The following is a 19,594-nucleotide window of genomic DNA, read 5'->3' as shown; positions in this document are numbered from 1 at the left end:
CCATCTATGTGTATATACCTATCTATCTATCTATACATCTTTATCTATATCTATATCTAGAGATAAATCTCTATTTTTATCTTTATCTCTATCTCTTTCTGTATATATTCCTACCTGGCTAGAAACTCAAGCAGAATTTCTATGTTGTAATCTTAAGGACAATTCTGTTTCTTCAGGTAGCCTCCAGTCTTTGCTCTTGAGGCTTTCAACTAATTGGATGAGGCTCATTATATTATGGAGAATAATATGTTTTTACTCAAATTCTATTGATTTAAATGTTAACTGCAGTAAAAATTACCTTCAAAACAGTAGCTAGACTGATATTTGATTAACAATGGGGCACCATTACCTGGCTAAGTTTACACAAAACTAACTATCACACATACATCGAGAATTTGGGGTTTAAAAATGAAAAACATTTCTGCAAATGAGAAACAGAGGAGAAACAAGTCAATGAAAGTATCTCCATGATCTACAGATAATCTTCCCATAACAATGTTGCAGTCGGGTTGGATTCTTTGCGACCCCATGTAATGTGGCCCACCAGGCTCCTTCTGTACATGGGATTTCCCAGGCAAGAACACTAGAGTGAGTTGCCATTTCCTTTTCCAGGAGATCTTCCTGATGTATGGAATGAACTCACATCTCCTGCGTCTCTTGCATTTAGCAGGCAGAGTCCTTACCACTGAGCCCCCTGGGAAACCCATAAGGGACCTGAGCTCTGTGGATTTTGGTATCTGTGGGATTTCTGGGAACCAACTCCCTGAAGATACCAAGGGAAAACTGTAATTCTCCCTCCTGGGTATCATTATATCTAAAAACAAGCAGTGTCCCAGTAGGGATAGTAGAAGAAAATGGAGGTCTATAATTGAAGGAAAAACAAAACAAAACTAAAAATATATCAAATCGACATGTTGTATTACACATTTTAAACTTACACAGTGTTTTATGCCAAATATAACTCAATATAGCTGAGATAAAATAAAATGAAACAAACAAAAAATGAAACAAAACACTACAGGGTTTGAAGCATCCTGTGTGTGAGACTCCCTAACTTCTTGACAGTTAGCAGAGGTTTTAAGTGTTACAGGCAGTTGGGTCATGAGGTAAAAGGGAGAAAAAAACAAGAATGTGATGATGCAGGAGGCAAGGTAAATGATCCTATATCACTTTCCAGAAGCATATAGTCTAAGAATAAATAAAGCTGCAGTTTGGAATTTTGCAAGAAAAGTGGACAGTTTAAATAACTCCTAAAGAGCATATTTCACAGCTTGGGGGTTTAGGAAACAAGCAAAGACACTTTGGACTAGAGGTTTGCAATTTTTAGTGTTGAATTTTCTGAAAGACTTTTAATGAAAGGCCTGATTATATTTCAGATATTTAAATGTTTTTATTACATTTGTGGGAAGGAACTATGCAGCCTATATAGCAATAACGATGAACTGGAGATCAAGGTGTTTCTGATGGATGAAGACTCTGGTTCAATCTTAGGTAGATTTTTAGAACACTGTGCCTTCCACAGCAACAATGGGAAGCTATGTGAAGTGATGAATATTTTAGCATTATGTGTGGTTTTTGCAGAAAATAAAAATATGGGTAGGAAAGTAAATATAGTCATCATGGATAAATTTGATGTGGCTAGGCAAGATAACAACAATTTCATGATTCTAAAATTTTTATCCCCTGAAAATAAAATATATTTTGTCCTAAATATACTAGCATAACTATGCTCATGAATATTTGAAGGCAGTAATTAAGATACACTATAGTATCTCTATTTCATGTTTTTTGATATCACTTTTAAAGTAGTGTCCAAATAATGTGCATAAAGTGCAAAGTTTCAGACAAGAGTTTTAGTTTCAGTATTCTTGTTCTGTGGCATGATTCTTGAGTCAAATTCTAGTCATTTAGGATTTTGCAGAAAGTTGTTTCCCTTCAGTTTTTAGGATGTTGTAGGCAAGCATGAAAATTGAATTAAGTGATAAAAGTTTGGAAGTTGGAAAATAAATACATCACTTCTAAAAAGAAGGATTCTGGCAGAGGTAAAATAAGGAGCTTCATATGGCTTCCAGGTTTTCAAATTTCATTGGCTTATAAAATTATTTTTGTACTTCAGAGAGTGAGGACTAGCATACGGCTGTCATTGGAGTTTTTTTGCTAAGTCCGTATTTTAAAAAAAGCAAGAGAAAGTAAACTCTAATAGTGCCACAATTTCCTAGAAGAAAACTTTTAACACATAAAAACATAATTCAGTCTATAAATTTTATTCACAATGTCTTACTAATTGTGCTTGTGCTAACCAGTCAAAACAGTCACTGCTAAGTTCATCACTTGATGAACATAATCTTAAAAGAAAGCAGAGATCTTTATATTTCATATCCTAGAGTCATGAAAGCTTGCTACTCTTTCCTTATTTTTTTTCCATTTGCCAAGCTGTTGAAATTTTGGTAGATACCTATGCATGCTCACAGATTAGCATTTGTAATATTGACTTGTGATAATTTTTGTGTGGCTGGAACATCTAGAGTTGCTCCATAACAAGGTGGTGAGGAATTTTAGAATGTTCTTGAAAAGTATAGAATTTAAGTCTATGAATTCACCTTCTCAGAATTTTAAAGAAAAGTTGGTCCCTTAGGAATGACATAAAAATGGGCATTTAATATTCAGTATAGAGGAAATGTGAGCAACATAAGACAACGATTCCAGCTTTTGAAGACGTTTCAACCTAACTAGAGAAAGAGAAAAATGTGTGTGAAATGATGGGAAAGTAACTTTAGGACAATTTATCAGTGAACATATTATAGGGACTTTGTAGGTAGGTTGGTTCAGTCATGTCCAACTCTGCAACCCCATGGACTGTAGCCTGCCAGGCTCCTCTGTCCATGGGATTCTCAGGCAAGAATACTGGAATGGATTGCTATGCCCTCCTCAATGGGATCTTCCCTGAGGATCAGACTGCGTCTCCTGCAATCATAGGTCGGATCTTTACCATCAGTGCCCCCCAGGAAGCCCTTAGTGCAATGTGAGGCCTGGATGTTTTGGCTGTGGTATGAATTCCAACAAAAGACTTTGGAGCATTCATTATATTTCTATGATCTCTGTCCAGTGTGGATAATCTGATGGTAAGTGAGGCTTTGCCACATTCAGCAATGTGCACATTTTCTTCCACTATGAAACGATCATGAATTCAAAATGTTGATTTTTGGATGAAGATCTTCCCACATATACACATTAGTGTGAATTCTCGTCTGTATTTATTACCTCACGTGTAGGGCCTTTAGCCCAAATATATAAATGCTAAGGTAATCTAAAACAAAGTATTACGTGCAAGTAATTTCAATCTGAGGAGACTTCACAAGGTTTTCCAGAGAAACTATTTTATTTTTTTAATTAATAAGAATATAATAAATTTGCCTCTGTGTTACCAGCAAGTCTCAGAAGTCTAGAATTAAACATTAGATATTTGGTGTAAACTTTCAGAATAGATTAGTCAGAGTGAAGGGTATTTATGGTACATTTTTGCTTTATGCTCATCATGGCATCTAAGTCTTCTTGACGTATACTGGATGCTGTGTAAATTTAGATGCTGTAGCTGCTCTAAAAATATTCAAAATAAATGATTAGGTTGATACATTAAATATTCAATAAAGTCACAGTCATGAACTTACTGGGGATATAGAAAAATCAAAGTGACTTTCTTTTTTGGCTCCTGTTTTGACTTTGCATTTTAAAATTAGATTTCACTCAATGCCTTCCAAACTGGTAACTTGAAACATATGCTGCCTTCATCAACTACATTCTGTTTTTACTCACCTTCTTTTTTTAATGGCATATATCCAAAAGGAAAATTACTTGAATTGAAGGGGAAGACATATTTGGAATTTTTTTCTTCTGAGCAAGATATCAGAAGCCAGATAATTATAAATGATTGATCTTACCCCCGTTGGAATCTAAAAAGCACATGGACTTTGTCATGAGATAGCTGAAAGCAGCTTTTTTTTTTTTTGACAACACAAGTTATTTCAAGCAAATCAAATAGCAAATTATAAAGTTTTAATGTTTTGGGGTATTACATATAGTTTCCAGTGAGTAAATTTGAAAACGCACCATTTCAATATAAACTTTTTAGAAACATATGCATACATCTACTCTCTAGAAACATACACATACATGCATATGTATATGTGTATATGTGCACTAGAACTCTCTCCATGATAACAACAATATCAGAAAGGAACAAACTGGGAGGCAATAAAAAAAAACACAAAAAACAAACCTAAACCACTGTAAGAAATTTATGGGTCACTAGCCCAGAGAGCCAAATCTGTTTTTCTGAAGTGTTTTTCAAAAAGAGACATCTAATATGTGATGAAAAAGTTGACTTTGGAAATTTGAAACCTCTGAGAACTGGAGAAATCATCATGAATGGAAGCTGGAGTTTGCAGAGAAGTAGTTTTGGAATGAGACTATTCAAGCATCCAACATAGATGAAGACTAAAAACCAAGACCACCTGTCAGCAAAGCAACAAGTTACTACAGGAAATTCTTATCTTGAAACATCAGCGTGATAACCAGTAAATAACATTACCACTTTAGGAAATTTTTGTTAACCAAATTATTCAAACACACAACTTACTTATCTGAGAAAAGAACTGTCCTTTAAGACAGTAGTTTATCATAAAAACTTAGTCAAGACATTTAACTCACCAAGTCCAGGAAATCTGAAACTATTTATCTTGTGAATTTTCCTAAATCTAACTAGTTGTCTACCTTAAAAAACTTGCCTTAACTTACTCAAAGTCATGTCCCCAAATCTTGTAAATTTCTTATCTTAAATTTCCCCTCTAGAAAAACTATTGGCTGGTCTCAAGGTGGAAACTTCTCTCTCTCTCTCATAAATTTAATGAATTTAACTTGGCTCAACTATCATGCTTTTGTCATGGTCTTTTGTGTCTGTGCCTGTGTGTGTGTGTTCAGTCATTAGGTCCCATCCAATGCTTTGTGACCCCATGAGCTGTAGCCCACCAGGCTCCTCTGTCCATGGAATTTTCCCAGCAAGAAAATTGTCATTTCCTACTTCAGGGGACCTTCCCAACCCAGGGATTGAACCCATGTCTCTTGTGTCTCTTGCACTGACAGGTGGATTCTTTACTACAGCACCACCTTTAAAGAAAATTAAAATAAACAGTAATTGATTATCAGGATAGGTAAATCAAAAGTTAGATAGTTTTCAGATATTGATGTGACGAGACATTATAAAAACCACAAATTCAAACAGTAATAAACTTACTGCTATAATAAAAATTAATTTGAAGAATTTAGGTTATGTTTTTCTGATTTTGAAAGTCTTATATCCAATAATGTTTCTACTTCCATGCAAGTCTTGCTATTCTCTGTCAAGGGTGTTGGAGAATCTGTATTATATCAAAATTCTTCCTTTTTTCTTCTTTCCTTCCAGTATTTTATGATTGTGTTTTATTCCTTATGAGTCCTTGTTATTGGCATCATTGGGTCTCCCAAAGTAGTCTTTAGCCCAGTGAAAGACTATTTATTCAAAGTGTGCCTCTCCTTTATATATTTATATTGCTGTTGTGCTTGCTCAGTCGTGTCTGAACTCTGTGATCCCATATCTGCAACCCCATGGACTATAGCCTGCCAGGCTCCTCTGTCCATGGAATTCTCCAGGCAAGAATACTTTAGCAGATTACCATTTCCTTCTCCAAGGGACCTTTGCAACCCAGGGATTGAACCCCTATATCCTGTGTCCCCTGCATTGGCAGGCAGATTCTTTTCCCATGCCACTTGGGAAGCCATTTAGATGTTTATATCTATTGGCAAATACTCTGGACATTTTATAATTAAATCATCTCATTGGTGATGGAAAGTCTATATTTATGAATAAGTGTGAAAGACCTATTGCTCCCCAGCTATTTTTGTTCACACTATAGGTGAACAAAAAATTGAAAGGATTGACAAACTTTAAGAGGATTGTACCTATAAAATGTGTAGTAAGGTCTTCTTTGCAGTTGTTCCAGAATGATTCTTGAAATGATAACTGCTTGAAATATGATTGTTGTAAGAAATTTAATGCATTATTGATTATTTTATTGAAGATAAAAATGAGATATTATGCTGAGGTGACATAAATGCCTCATTAACATAAAGGGATCTGTTGTTGTTAGCCTGGCAATTCACAACATCGTGTTTCCATCATTGATAGTAGGCATCCAGGAGCAGGAGCAACTGCTTCTCAGATTTGGAAAAGTAAATTTAGAGTCAGAAAAAGAGGAATATCAAAAGCTACCATTATTTTAGGAACTAATAATAGAGAATAGAAAATGTAGTTGAAGGCAGAGGCTCTCGGAAATGACTAGGTGGATTGGAGACTGTCTCCAGGGCCACCTTGGAAGGCCTGTGCTGAAGATTTATATGAGAGAAAGAGCCTGGGTCACTGAATCACCCCTTGAGGTGAGCTACCCCTTTCCTGGAATACTTGAACAGTGACAAACTGACTCCACATAAAATCCATGAAATTGTGACTTTGCCATTTCCAATTGATTTCTCTCCTGAATTGCTATAATTGAAATCCAGGTCTCTTAGTTAATATCTTTGGAAACATCCTTCACTTTTCTGCCCCTACCTGTCTGCACTGACCAAACAGAGAAGAGAGAGAAAATCTCAGAATATAATCATATTTAGAGATAAGGTCTTTGAAAAGATGATCAAATGAGGCCTTTAGGCTGGGGCCTTTATCTGATATTACTGGTGTCCTTAACAGAAGAGGAAATTTGGACATACAAGAAGACACTAGAAATACCTATGCTACAAGAGACGGCCATACGTGGACACAGCAAGAAAGCAGTCTTTTTGAAGCTGAAGAGAGAGGCCTCAGAAGATTCTAAAACCTGTCAATATCTTGATCCTGAACTTCTAGCCTCCAGAACTATAAGGAAAGAAATTTCTGTTAAATCCTCCAGTCTGTGGCGTTTTGTTATGGCCACTCTAGCAAATGAATAGATAAGACATTGCTGAAATTTTTCCTATCATTACCAAAGCTGATCATATAGTTTTACTTCAAATAGTTGAAGAAAATGTTTCCCAACTTAATTAGAAACTCCACTATTCACATTTGCCTAGGGTTCAGGGTTTCCAAGTTTTATCACTCAGAAGTATTTTGTATTTTTGCTCCATTTATATTGGGTATCATCATTATGTGTGCACAGGTGCTCAGGTGTGTCTGATTCTTTGCAACCTCATGGACTGTAGCATGCTAGGCACCTCTGTCCACGGGATTTCCCAAGCAAGAATACTGTAGTGGGTTGGCATTTCCTTCTTCAGGGCATCTTCCCAACTCAGGGATTGAACCTGAATCTCTTGTGTCTCCTGCATTGGCAGGTTGATTCTTTACCATTGGTATCACCTGGGAAGCCCTAGGTCAATCTTAAAAATAATCAACCCTGAATATCCATTGGAATGACTGATGCTGGAGCTGAAACTCCAATACTTTGACCACCTGATGCTAAGAGCTGACACATTGGAAAAGATCCTGATGCTGGGAAAGATTGAGGGCAGGAGGAGAAGAGGGAAACAGAGGATGAGATGGCTGGATGGCATCACTGATTCAATAGACATGAATTTGAGCAAACTCTGGGAGACAGTGAAGGACAGGGAAGCCTGGCTGCTGCAGTCCATGAGGTCACAAAGAGTCAGACATGACTTAGCAGTGGAACAGCAACATATAAGGTATGGTTTTCTGTAAATTTTCACAAGAACAGCAAGGTGGAAACTATAGCTTCATTTATAGTCATTCTACCAACCAAGATAATCTGCTGCTCTTTAATGGTGCCTGCACACAGAATATTCTTCCTCCTCATGAGTCAGAAAGTGGCATATCTTTTAGCAAGCTTATTATTCAGGTAACTTTATCTTATTTTGAAATAGCATTGTGCAAATGTGGAGTGCAATTGTAAATCACGAATATTATCAGAGAACACTGACATCTCAAAGTATTTCCTTTTATTCATCCAAAAAAGGAAATATACAAACTTTTGCAAAAGAGAATGGGGCTGGAAATGTTTTTATCTGTGGGTTGTGTGTATATGTATGTGTGTTTGTGTTGGATGCAGGGGCAAAGTCAAAAAATGTAAAGTATAGTAAGTATAAATTTTATATGAGTCCACATTGCACATGATTATCATGCAAGTTTTAACACTGACAACTGTATTAGATTTTTATGAATCACATGTTAAAAATAATAGTAGTAAAAGTAATTGAGGTGGACTTGGCTTAAATTTAAAGAGATTTTGACTTCAGATCATTGAAGATAAATTGGGAATGGGTGTTTAAAAAAAGGGAAAATCACAATATTTTACCAGTAAAAATATTTTGTATTAAAAAAAAAAAAACTAAGGAAATGTTCCACACATTTATTTTGGAAATATAATCTCTCTTTAAGTGCTACACAGGCTAACTAAAAATATGAATGTTTTACTAGCCCAATTCTTTTAAGCCACTTTATTGAGATATGGTTGACAGAAAGCTGTTCATATTTAATGCATATAACTTGAACAGTTTGGAGCTAAGGATATATGAAACCAAAACCTGTGCCAACCTAATTCTTATTCCAAGAGTACATGAAGTGAATACATGCTTTAATTCTCATATTGAAATTCTTTAATTTCATATTAAAATGCAATAGGCATCACTTTTCTTTCCACTTTCTATCCACAAAGTGTTTACATGGAATTGCAGTCCCAATTTAAAAAGTCTTTAAAAGCTTATTTGGGGGCTAAGCTAGCATAAGTCACAAGTGTGTACATAGTACTTAGGTTTTCAGGCTCTTGAAAAAGAGAAATTCCCTCCTCACTGCACCAGCATATTACAAATTTGATTTCTCTCCTCAGACAGAATGGCGGGTGAGTGTCATGAGGAGAGAGTATGAGAGTGACACTGTTCATACAGGAATAAGTCAGGCAGCAGTTCATTGACTGCCCTTAATGAAATTCCTAAAGAATTGTACTTTTCATAGGCTCTATTGAAGGAAAAATATCACAATGGGGTTTAATAAAATCAGAGGTTAGTAATAAAAGTAACATTCTGGGAAAATAAAAAAATAAAATTTTCTACTTAATAAAATGCACCCTTTTCACTGAAATTTCCAGCGCAATATAGATGAAACTGCATTAAAGTTAAGAAAAGCACATGAGGATTATGATTGTTTTTCAGCCTTTAAAATAGATTGCCTTTTCTACTTATCTGATAGAACCTAAGCTCAGGGATTTTCTTTCTTCTGAAAGATTATGGCAGCTTGAAATGGTCAGAGGGCTGCATTCCACACAATGCCTCAGATGTTACTCAAGGACTCGATTTGGGGGCAAAGCTAGTGGGAATTGAAGGGCTGATTTTTCAGCTACAAATTATTAGAATATTATAGAGATGAAGAAGTGTATATAGTTAGGCCACCCAGTATGGCTGTTCTCTTGCTCTTGGTACATCCCTGGCTGAACCAGCACCTGATTCACCTAATACCCTGCTCACATGACTGATCCTTCATAATACTTGCCTCAGCTTCAGATTGTGACTGTTCTAGGTTTGTTGTTTTTTAAGTTCTCTTTTATTTCACTGTGCTGGGATCTAGCTCCCTTAGTAGGGAATGAACCTTGGGCCCTGCAATGGGAGTGCAGTCTTAGCCACTGGACTACCAAGGAAGTCCCTGTTTTAATCTTTAGGTAGGAATATCTCCACCACTGGATCACTGAAAAAGCAAAAGAATTCCAGAAAAACATTCACTTCTGCTTCATTGGTGCTTCATTTGTAGCTCAGTCAGTAAAGAATCTGCCTGCAATGCAGGAGACCTGGGTTGGGAAGATCTGCTGGAGAAGGAAATGACTATCCACTCCAGTATTCTTGCCTGGAGAATCCATGGAGGGTATGGGCTACAGTCCATGGGGTCCGGTCGCAAGAGTTGGACACAACTAAGAAACTAAACCTCCACTGAGGTATACTTGCTTCCTTGGTGGCTCAGCTGGTAAAGAATCTGTCTGCAATGCAGGAGAACTGGTTTCACCCCTGGGAAGGAAAGATCCCCTGGAGAAGGGAATTGGGTACCCACTTCAGTATTCTGGCCTGGAGAATTCCATGGACTGTATAGTACATGGGGTTGCAAAGAGTTGGACACAACTGAGTGACTCATTTTCACTGCTTCATTGACTACGCTAAAGCCTTTGACTGTGTGGGTCACAACGAACTGTGGAAAATTCTTGAATAGATGGGAATACCAGACCACTGTACCTGCCTCCTGAGAAATCTGTATGCGGGTCAAGAAGCAACAGTTAGAACTGGACATGGAACAACAGACTTGTTCCAAATTGGGAAAGGAGTATGTCAAGGCTGTATACTGTCACCCTGCTTATTTAACTTATATGCAGAGTACATCATGAGAAGTGCCAGGCTGGATGAAGCACAAGCTGGAATCAAGATTGCTGGGAGAAATATCACAACCTCAGATATGCAGATGACACCACACTTATGGCAGAAAGTGAAAAGGAACTAAAGAGCCTCTTGATGAAAGTGAAAGAGGAGAGTGAGAAAGCTGTCTTAAAACTCAATATTCAAAAAACGAAGATCATGGCATCCAGTCCCATCACTTCATGACAAATAGATGGGGAAACAATGGAAAAAGTGACAGACTTTATTTTCTTGGGCTCGACACTCTCCACTGTAGATGGTGACTGCAGCCATGAAATTAAAAGACACTTGCACCTTAGAAGAAAAGCTATGACAAACCTAGACAGTGTATTAAAAAACAGAGATATTACTCTACCAACAAAGGTTTGTATAGTCAAGGTTATGGTTTTTCCTGTAGTCATATATGGATGTGAGAGTTGGACATTAAGAAGTCTGGTGCTGAAGAACTGATGCTTTTGAACTGTGGTGTTGGAGAAGACTCTTGAGAGCCCCTTGGACAGCAAGGAGACCCAACCAGTCCACCCTAAAGGAAATAAGTCCTGAATATCCATTGGAAGGACTGATGCTGAAGCTGAATCTCCAATACTTTGACCACATGATGGGAAGAACTGACTCATTGGAAAAGATTCTGCTGCTGGGAAAGATTGAAGGCAGGAGAAAAAGGAGACAACAGAGGATCAGATTGGTGGATGGCATCACTGATTCAATGGACAAGAGTTTGAGTAAACTCCGGGAGATGGTGAAGGACAGGGAAGCCTGGTGTGCTGCAGTCCATGGGGTCACAAAGAGTCAGACATGACTGAGCAACTGAACAACAACAAATCTCCACCATGATAGCTTATCAAAGGGGTGGTGAAGGGTATGGCCCTCTGTTAGTTTTCTTGATAATCAATGAGCCAAATTGACCTCAATTACCCCCATAACTAGCATCTCCCCCTCCCCCTGGAAGCAAAAAATGCTGATCTCCCACACGGGGTGGGGTGTCACTTCAGGACCCTGCTGCAAATGTATAAGTTCCCACCCACCACCCCTATGCGTTAAACCACTGATGTCTCTGTTGTTGTCTCTGGGGCTCTTCAGTCTTGACGCTGGGCAAGTACAGGCCTTGCAGACCTGAAGGTACAGGTCTTCAATAAACAGTCACGTTTTTCACTTTGGGGCATTTTAGAATTCATTCTGAAAAAGGATATCTGTTTAGAGTGCTCTTTTTTCCTATCAACAGTAATTTTTATAATGTATGTTTTCACATTTCTACTGGAAACACCTATGCCTGTAAGTACAAGTATAGAACAATAAACATTTTGAAACTGAACTTTAAAAAAAAAAACAACAAATAATTATTGTAGTTATAGTTCTACAAAATTCAAGAAAATAAGTAAAACTTATATTTTAAGGCTTTCAAAATAAGCATTGAAATAAGGCAAATAAGGTAATGTGTCTAATACATGGATACATCTTGCCCATGTTACACTTTTTTTTTTTTTTTTTTTTTATGGATAAGATAGAGGAGATGAAGGAAACTACTTCTAGAGCTACTGGAATTAGATCACCTTAGGATGGACTTTGGGCTTCCCTGGTGGCTCAGATGGTAAAGAATACTTCTGCAGTGAGGGAGACCTGAGTTTGAACCTTGGGTTGGAAAGATCCCCTGGAGGAGGGCATGACAACCTACCCTAGTATTCTTGCCTGGAGAATCCCCATGGACATAGGAGCCTGGTGGGCTACAGTCCATGAGGTTGCAAAGAGTAGACTTGACTGAGTGACTAAGCACAGCACAACGCAAGGTAGGCTTCATGACAAAACTTTACAATAAAGTATTTCTTAAGAGCCGTCAGTTAATTGAGGATAAGAAGAAACTTTGAGCCATGTACAAGATTAGGATAAGTCAAACCATCTGTTCATGATCTTCTTTCTGCTGTTGATCATGATTTGAGATTAGCAAAGAGCTTGAGAGCATGTGACCAGAGTGCTCATCAATTTCCAGGACCTGAGGTATAAGGAAGAAAGATCTCCTCCAGTCTTTAATCATTAGCTGTACTTGTACTAATAGTCTGTCATGTGGTGTTATAGTTTACATGACTATGCCTCCTCAAAATTCATATGCTGAAGCATTAACCCCTACCATGTGTGTTATTTCTAGGTGACACTTTTGAAAGGTACTTAGTTTAGATGAAGTCATGAGGGTGGAGCCGAGATACTATGTGAAGCTACAGGAAGATGGTGGCTTTTGCTTGGCAAGCCAGGAAGAGACTCTCACCAGGAGCCCAGCCTATTGACCCATTGGTTTTGGACATTTCTGTCTCCAGAATGGTGAGAAATAAGAGTAAGTTGTTTAAATCACCCAGTCTATGGCATTTTGCTCCTGGTTAGAGTCTCAACATCTCTGATTAGACGCATGCTATTAGTTCTGTGGTATTTCAGAAAAGGGATGATTACTTCAGGATCAAATTGTGAGAGAAACCACTACAGAGGATAGATTTGGATAGATAAAGCAAAAGAACTTTCCAGAAAGGGAAGATAAGCAAGAAAATACAGAAGAGGGCATGAAAATAAAGGTAAGATTAATTAATGGGGAGACTACACTGATCATTCCATTCTAGGTATTTACACATTGATGGCCCCATGTACTCAGGCAGTGGGCATAGAGACATTAATTAGATACTCATCTTCCACTCAAAATTCCTTCAGTTAATTGTTCAACATATAACCATTGAGAAATTTTACACATACACACATAAATTATAGTATACTTCCAATGGGGAAGAGGGATAAATCAGGAATTTGAGATGAACACACACACCACTATCTATAAAACAGATAAAAAAAAATAAGGTCTTGCTGTATAACACAGGAACTATATTCAATGTCTTGTAGTAACTTACAGTGTAAAAGAATCTGGAAAAGAATAGATATAGATATGTATGTATAACTGAAGCACTTTGCTGTTCATCTGAAATTTACACAACATTGTAAACAAATTATAATTCAGTTAAAAATGGCTATTTGAAAATACATATGAAATAAATATGTAAAATACTGGTTTCAGATCTGAAAAAATTATGGAATGCTTGATAAGTTCTGAACTCAGAGAAAAAGTGTAAAATGAAATGGGAGGATGCAGGGTGGAGCAATTAACTCTACCTGGGGAAGGAGTGGTCAGGAAAACCTACTTGGCAAAGTCTTAAAGTGGGAGCATTTATGTGGGTTGCAATGTGTGACAGGCATTGTGAATCCTTGCTGTTGAAAATGGCCCTGAGATGTATCCTTGCACCCAGAAGCTACTGATTATTCCCCATCTTCTCTCCCTGCATTTCAGAGGCTGCCCCTTTTCTCACCATCTGGCACACCTGGATACCAAACCTGCTCTACACTGCATGAGATACGACTTGAATTTATTTCCTTTATATATTTTGTCCGCCAGCTTGAACTTTTGAGGACATTTTATAAGAAATCTCTCCCAAGCCTTCATCAGAAACAAGCAAATATGACCCATTTGCCCACTCAGTAATCTTTATATTTGACATATCTATTCCTTTAAAAAAGTTTTATTTTAAAATGTTATACATATGAGGTAGTATATAAATATATATATATACACATAACATTTGAAGATTAATACAAATAAAACAAAATTACTCCTGCTTACATATTGTAAGGAAGACAACAGATTTTATTATTTTTTTTTTCAAAGAATCTAAGTTGTTCAAAGTTATATTGTATTTCTGACTTTCACAAGAACTGCTGGATTAGAAAAGACCCGAGTTACTTTTTGGCTTCTTAATATTCATTGGGCTTCCCTGATAGCTCAGTTGGTGGAGAATCCGCCTGCAATGAGGGAGACCTGGGATCGATCGCTGGGTTGGGAAGACCTCCTGGAGAAGGGAAAGTGTCGGGAGCCGCGTTAGGCATTACTGACAAAATAGAGGGACGACCCCAACCCCCTCTCCTCATCCTGCAGGCACGGTCCCGGGTGAAGGAGTTAGGTCTTGTGATTCTGACTTGTCCTTTCCTTCCTTTGGTTGAGTTGGCTGGAAAGACTGTTAAGGTGCTTATTGTTCTTGCATGAGAAAGCACAAAGCCTTCTGCAGTTGCCCAGGAAATAATCCGTAGTTACATTTGTTCAAGGACCTTTACAAAGAATGTTCCAGGATGAGCACATAGGCCGCAGCTTGAGGCCATGGGAAAGATTGTTATTGAGACCTGCTTGTGAGGGAAATGTTTATGGCAAAAGAAGTTTGCTGAGTTTAGGGTTTAGGAATAATTAAAAATAGTTAGAAGCTAAAAGTTTAAGGAATGTTGTAGTGTTAGCGTATTTTACTACAGTTTATAGAGACTAGGAATTTTAGAGATACTAATAGCTGAACTGAATAGCTAGAAGCCTTTTTAGGAGATAATGAGCTTAAGTTACTAAGGAATAGCAGGATTTAGAAAGATAAGAAATAAACTGAGGAATGTGGTATGCAGCCCAGAGACAAACATGAGTTTCAATGTAATCACAAGGACACTGAAGAGGGAACTCTGAAGGACAACGATGATTTATGGAGACAGTAAATCTGGGTGAGGGGAAACTGAAGATGTCAAACCTCTGACCTAATGCTTTTGTAAAAGTATAAAAGAAAACCTGATGCTTAAAATAAACATGCAGTTCCACACTTTGAGTCAGAGGCTGCATCATTCTCCACCTACACCGCTCATCCCTTCAGGCTGATTCCCTGGCTACTGGAGCTGGACTTCGGCAGGAAAGGCTACCCACTCTAGTATTCTGGCTTGGAGAATTCCATGGACCGTATAGTCCATGGGGCCGCAGAGTCAGACACAACTGAGCGACTTTCACTACTCACTGACTCAATATTCATCACTGTCTAGTATTCAATGTTTAGTATTCAAATGATTTTACAGTGATTGAATTATGTCTCATGCCAAACTTCCTTCCAGGGATTGTAAGATGCATTCCTTTACAAGAGGCTTTTTTTTTTTTTTTTTTTCTGGAATGAAAGAAGCATTATGGCATTCACATTCTGTTATCTACACTGCTTATGTTTGGTTCCCAAAGATTTCTTTCTTTCCAAAATTAGCTTTCTAAAGTTCAGCTGGAAGAAAATAAATTCATCTCTGATAACATTTCTGTTACTAGTTTGCTGAAGACTTCAGTTTTTAAAATCGAGGTGCAAATCATTTCCATACATATTAACCATTTGAGGAGTAGTCAGTTCTCAGCTACAGTTCAGAAACATGACCTTGGAAGATAGAACATAATTCACCAATCATATCAGTTATAAAAAATCCACTGAGCTCATATTTTATAGGTCTTTCTACATTAAGGACATTGTGTTATTTATTTCAACATGAAGGGATGAGGAAGACATATCTATTTTTTGAAAGTTTTTATTTAGGATAATCCAGCTAACTAGTCAAATTTCTCTTTTGAGAGACAGTCTGGGCTTCCCAGGTGGTTCAGTGGTAAAGAATCCATCTGCCAATGCAAGAGACACGGGTTTGATCCCTGGGTCAGAAAGAGTCTCTGGAGACAGAAATGGCAAACCTTTCCAGTATTCTTGCCTAGAAATTTTCATGGATAGAGGAGCCTGGTAGGCTATTGTCCCTGGGGTCACAAATAGTAGGACACAACTGAGCACTCATGTACAAGCAAAAATCAAGTGGTTTCTACACAGGGTAAGATCTATAATCTTTAGTCCTGTCTAGGTTTCTATTTTCCAGTTGTATCTCCAACATCACATTCTCAACACAACCATCTTGACCCAGAACTTGCTCATCTTCCTCTTATCATTCATTACTCATGCACTTACTAGGCTGTTGCTCTGAAGCCTGTCTGCCTTAATCAGGCAGAAACTTTTCTTGCTTGTTCCCAGTAATAATGGATGTACACACCCAACTTACTGCTTAGACCATTGCTTCCAGAAACTTAGATTCTTTTTGTTTTTGCTTTGTTTTTCCTGTTTGTTCTGTGTCCAGAAAATTTTGTTAAACTCAATAGTTGCCTTTGGTAAGCTTGTTTTATTCACCTTATTGTTAAGCTAGTAGTAAATGTGTAGATTGTTTCTGAGGTCCCTGAAGTCAAAGGACTGTTGACTGCATGTCCAGAATGGTTTCACTGCTTGTTAGACATTGTGCTACAATGTTGAGTATCTCTATTTTTTTTTGTCCTCCCTAATGGAGTGATGAGTTTGTTTCATACAGGCAGTTACTTTAACTGAAGATCAGCATGCTTAACACAGTTCTTTTGTTCAGCAATACTAGGTCAGTTTTAGGGTTGCCTTGATCTAGAACTAGAATATCTCTTTCTTAGACTGTAGTGTTAGGGGGATATTACTCAATGTCCATGATGTAGAAAGTGGTCTTTCAACTCTGACTGGTTTGTACACAAATATTTTTCATTTCATTGTGAAGTCTAGCAGTTATTCAGTTCAAATTTCCAGATAGATTTTTATTTTTAAGTTTTGTCTCATGGAGTCTTATCATGTGCATTTGTACTTACAATCAACCCAAAATTAGTGAAAGCTTTGCATAGATTTCCATGCAGATTTCTGGATCTCCTTTATATATATATTTCTATGATTTTGATATCTTGTCTGACAAATCAGGTCTCCTTGGTAGCCCCAAACTCCCATTTCTCTCTCTACAGATCAGCAAGTCCTCTGTGGCCCACTCGGCACCAAACCCCCATATCACGGATCACTAAGTTACTGGTTTTATTAATGAGAAAGTGATGGATGACGTTTGAAAAAAATAGTTTTAGTGGAAGCATCAGAATGATCCTATTTCAGGTTCATAGGTGCGAAAAGAATGATGAAGTAACTTCAATCATTGAAAATTTCACTATATTTTCGCATAGTTGACTCTTCAAAATATGATAGGTATGTGCTGTATGTTTTTATAGAATAAGCAGAATAAAGGAGTCAATGACCATGAAAGCAGTGCTAATGGCAACACTAATAGAAATAACAGTAGGACAAAACATTATTAATAGTGGAGGTGATGAAAACTCCTGAGATCTTAATTTGTTTTACTCCTAGTATTTTGTTCAAGTGAATGCTTATACATTTATTAAGATTTTGTATTATAATTATATTTTTTTTCCCAGTGGGCTATGGGAACTTACTTTTGACTTTTCATCCCACAGTTCATAAAAGAGCTTATCTAGGAGTCTTTAATATTTAATTGGTATGGATCTTTTTAAAAACTAAGGGTTGTTTAGTACTTTGCTAATTTCCATAGCTAAAGGTGTGAAATGATTATATGGTTGTTATATAAATGACAAAAGAAACTGTGTAGCTCTATTTAAGGAAAAATGCAAGGAAAATAAATGGTTAGATGGTTAATACTATTTATTAGCATTAAATATTATAGTACAGCAGAATATAAAGTTCAACAATCAGAAAACTAAAATCATGGCTTCCGGTCCCATTACTTCATGGTAAATAGATGGGGAAACAGTGGAAACAGTGGGAGACTTTATTTTTTGGGGCTCCAGCATCACAGTAGATGGTGACAGCAGCCATGAAATTAAAAGACGCTTATTCCTTGGAAGGAAAGTTATGGCCAACCTAGACAGCATACTAAAAAGCAGAGACATTACTTTGCCAACAAAGGTCCATCTCATCAAGGCTATGGTTTTCCCAGTAGTCATGTATGGATGTGAGAGTTGGACTATAAAGAAAGCTGAGTGCTGAAGAATTGATGCTTTTGAACTGTGGTATTGGAGAAGACTCTTGAGAGTCCCTTGCACCGCAAGGAGATCCAACCAGTCCCTCCTAAAGGAGATCAGACCTGAAAGTTCATCGGAAGGACTGATGTTGCAGCTGAAACTCCAATACTTTTGCCACCTGATATGGAAAGCTGACTCCTTGGAAAAGGCCCTGATGCTGGGAAAGATTGAAGTTGGGAGGAGAAGGGGATGACAGAGGATGAGATGGTTGGATGGCATCACCGACTCAATGGACATGAGTTAGAGTAAACTCTGGGAGTTGGTAATGGACAGGGAAGCCTGGTGTGCTGCAGGCCATGGGGTCACAGAGAGTCAGACATGACTGAGAGACTGAACTGAACTGTACTGAACAGCATAGTATAGGGTAATATAGTATATTATCCTGTGCTGTGCTCTTTCACTCAGTAGTGTCTGATTCTTTGAGACCCTATGGACTGTAGCCCATCAGGTTCCTCTGTCCTTGGGATTTTCCTGGCAAGAATACTGGAATGGGTTGCCATTTCCTCCTCCAGGTGATCTTCCTGATCCAGGGATCAAACCCTTGTCACCTGTGTCTCCTGCATTGCAAGTGGATTCTTTACCCGCTCAACCACTGGGAAAACCCCATAATATATATAGTATAGTGTATGTAGTATAAAATATAACGTAACCAATGCACTAGACTATAGAATTCATCTGTCTTTTGTGTTATCATTATTATTCAAAAGAAGCAAGAGGGAGTTTCTGCAAGACTGTTCGGAAACCAAACACTTTAGGTTCTCTATAATTTTGCAGGTCTATTTCAATATAAATCACGTCTACCATGCAGGTAAAATCAAAACAGGGAAAGAAAATATAACAGACAATATGCTTTAGAGGAGAAACTTACAGTTTGAAGTGATATTTTGTAATGGAGAGGGCTGCAAATCAAGAAGGTGAACCAATTTTTAAGTAATTTTTCCACTGCCATGACACAACAGGGAACATATTCTCAGGACTCACCGATGTCTGTGGAAATGGTTGAGAGGCAGGCTCATCACTTAAACGGTAAAGTAGATTTATCTTTGTTCCTGTAAGTAGACTGGCCTTAATCAAAAAGAGATAATGCTTCACAATCTTTTCGTAGCCTGTCACATTTCTGCGGTACTTGTCTCTGTGCTACTCTGTACAATGGCTCTGTCCTGATTATAGGTTGTCTTCTATATAAATGGTGGTTTTGACTGCATATTGGGAGCTTGTTGATTCTCAGTGTAGTTCACTAATGATAATAGTTAATGACTTGCTTGCCTTTACATAGGAATAGAATGCTGATAATTCTAGACATGGAGAAAAACCTGTCACAGCCTATCATTTAAAACATTTTATTAGAGGAAGTCGGGTATTTGAAATATTCTCATCAACAGAAAATGGTTTATGTTTCTA

This window comes from Giraffa tippelskirchi, chromosome 2, assembly GCF_054371585.1.
Source record: "Giraffa tippelskirchi isolate mGirTip1 chromosome 2, T2T-mGirTip1v1.2.pri, whole genome shotgun sequence".
NCBI classification, from domain to species: domain Eukaryota; kingdom Metazoa; phylum Chordata; class Mammalia; order Artiodactyla; family Giraffidae; genus Giraffa; species Giraffa tippelskirchi.
This window is presented reverse-complemented; position numbering follows the sequence as displayed.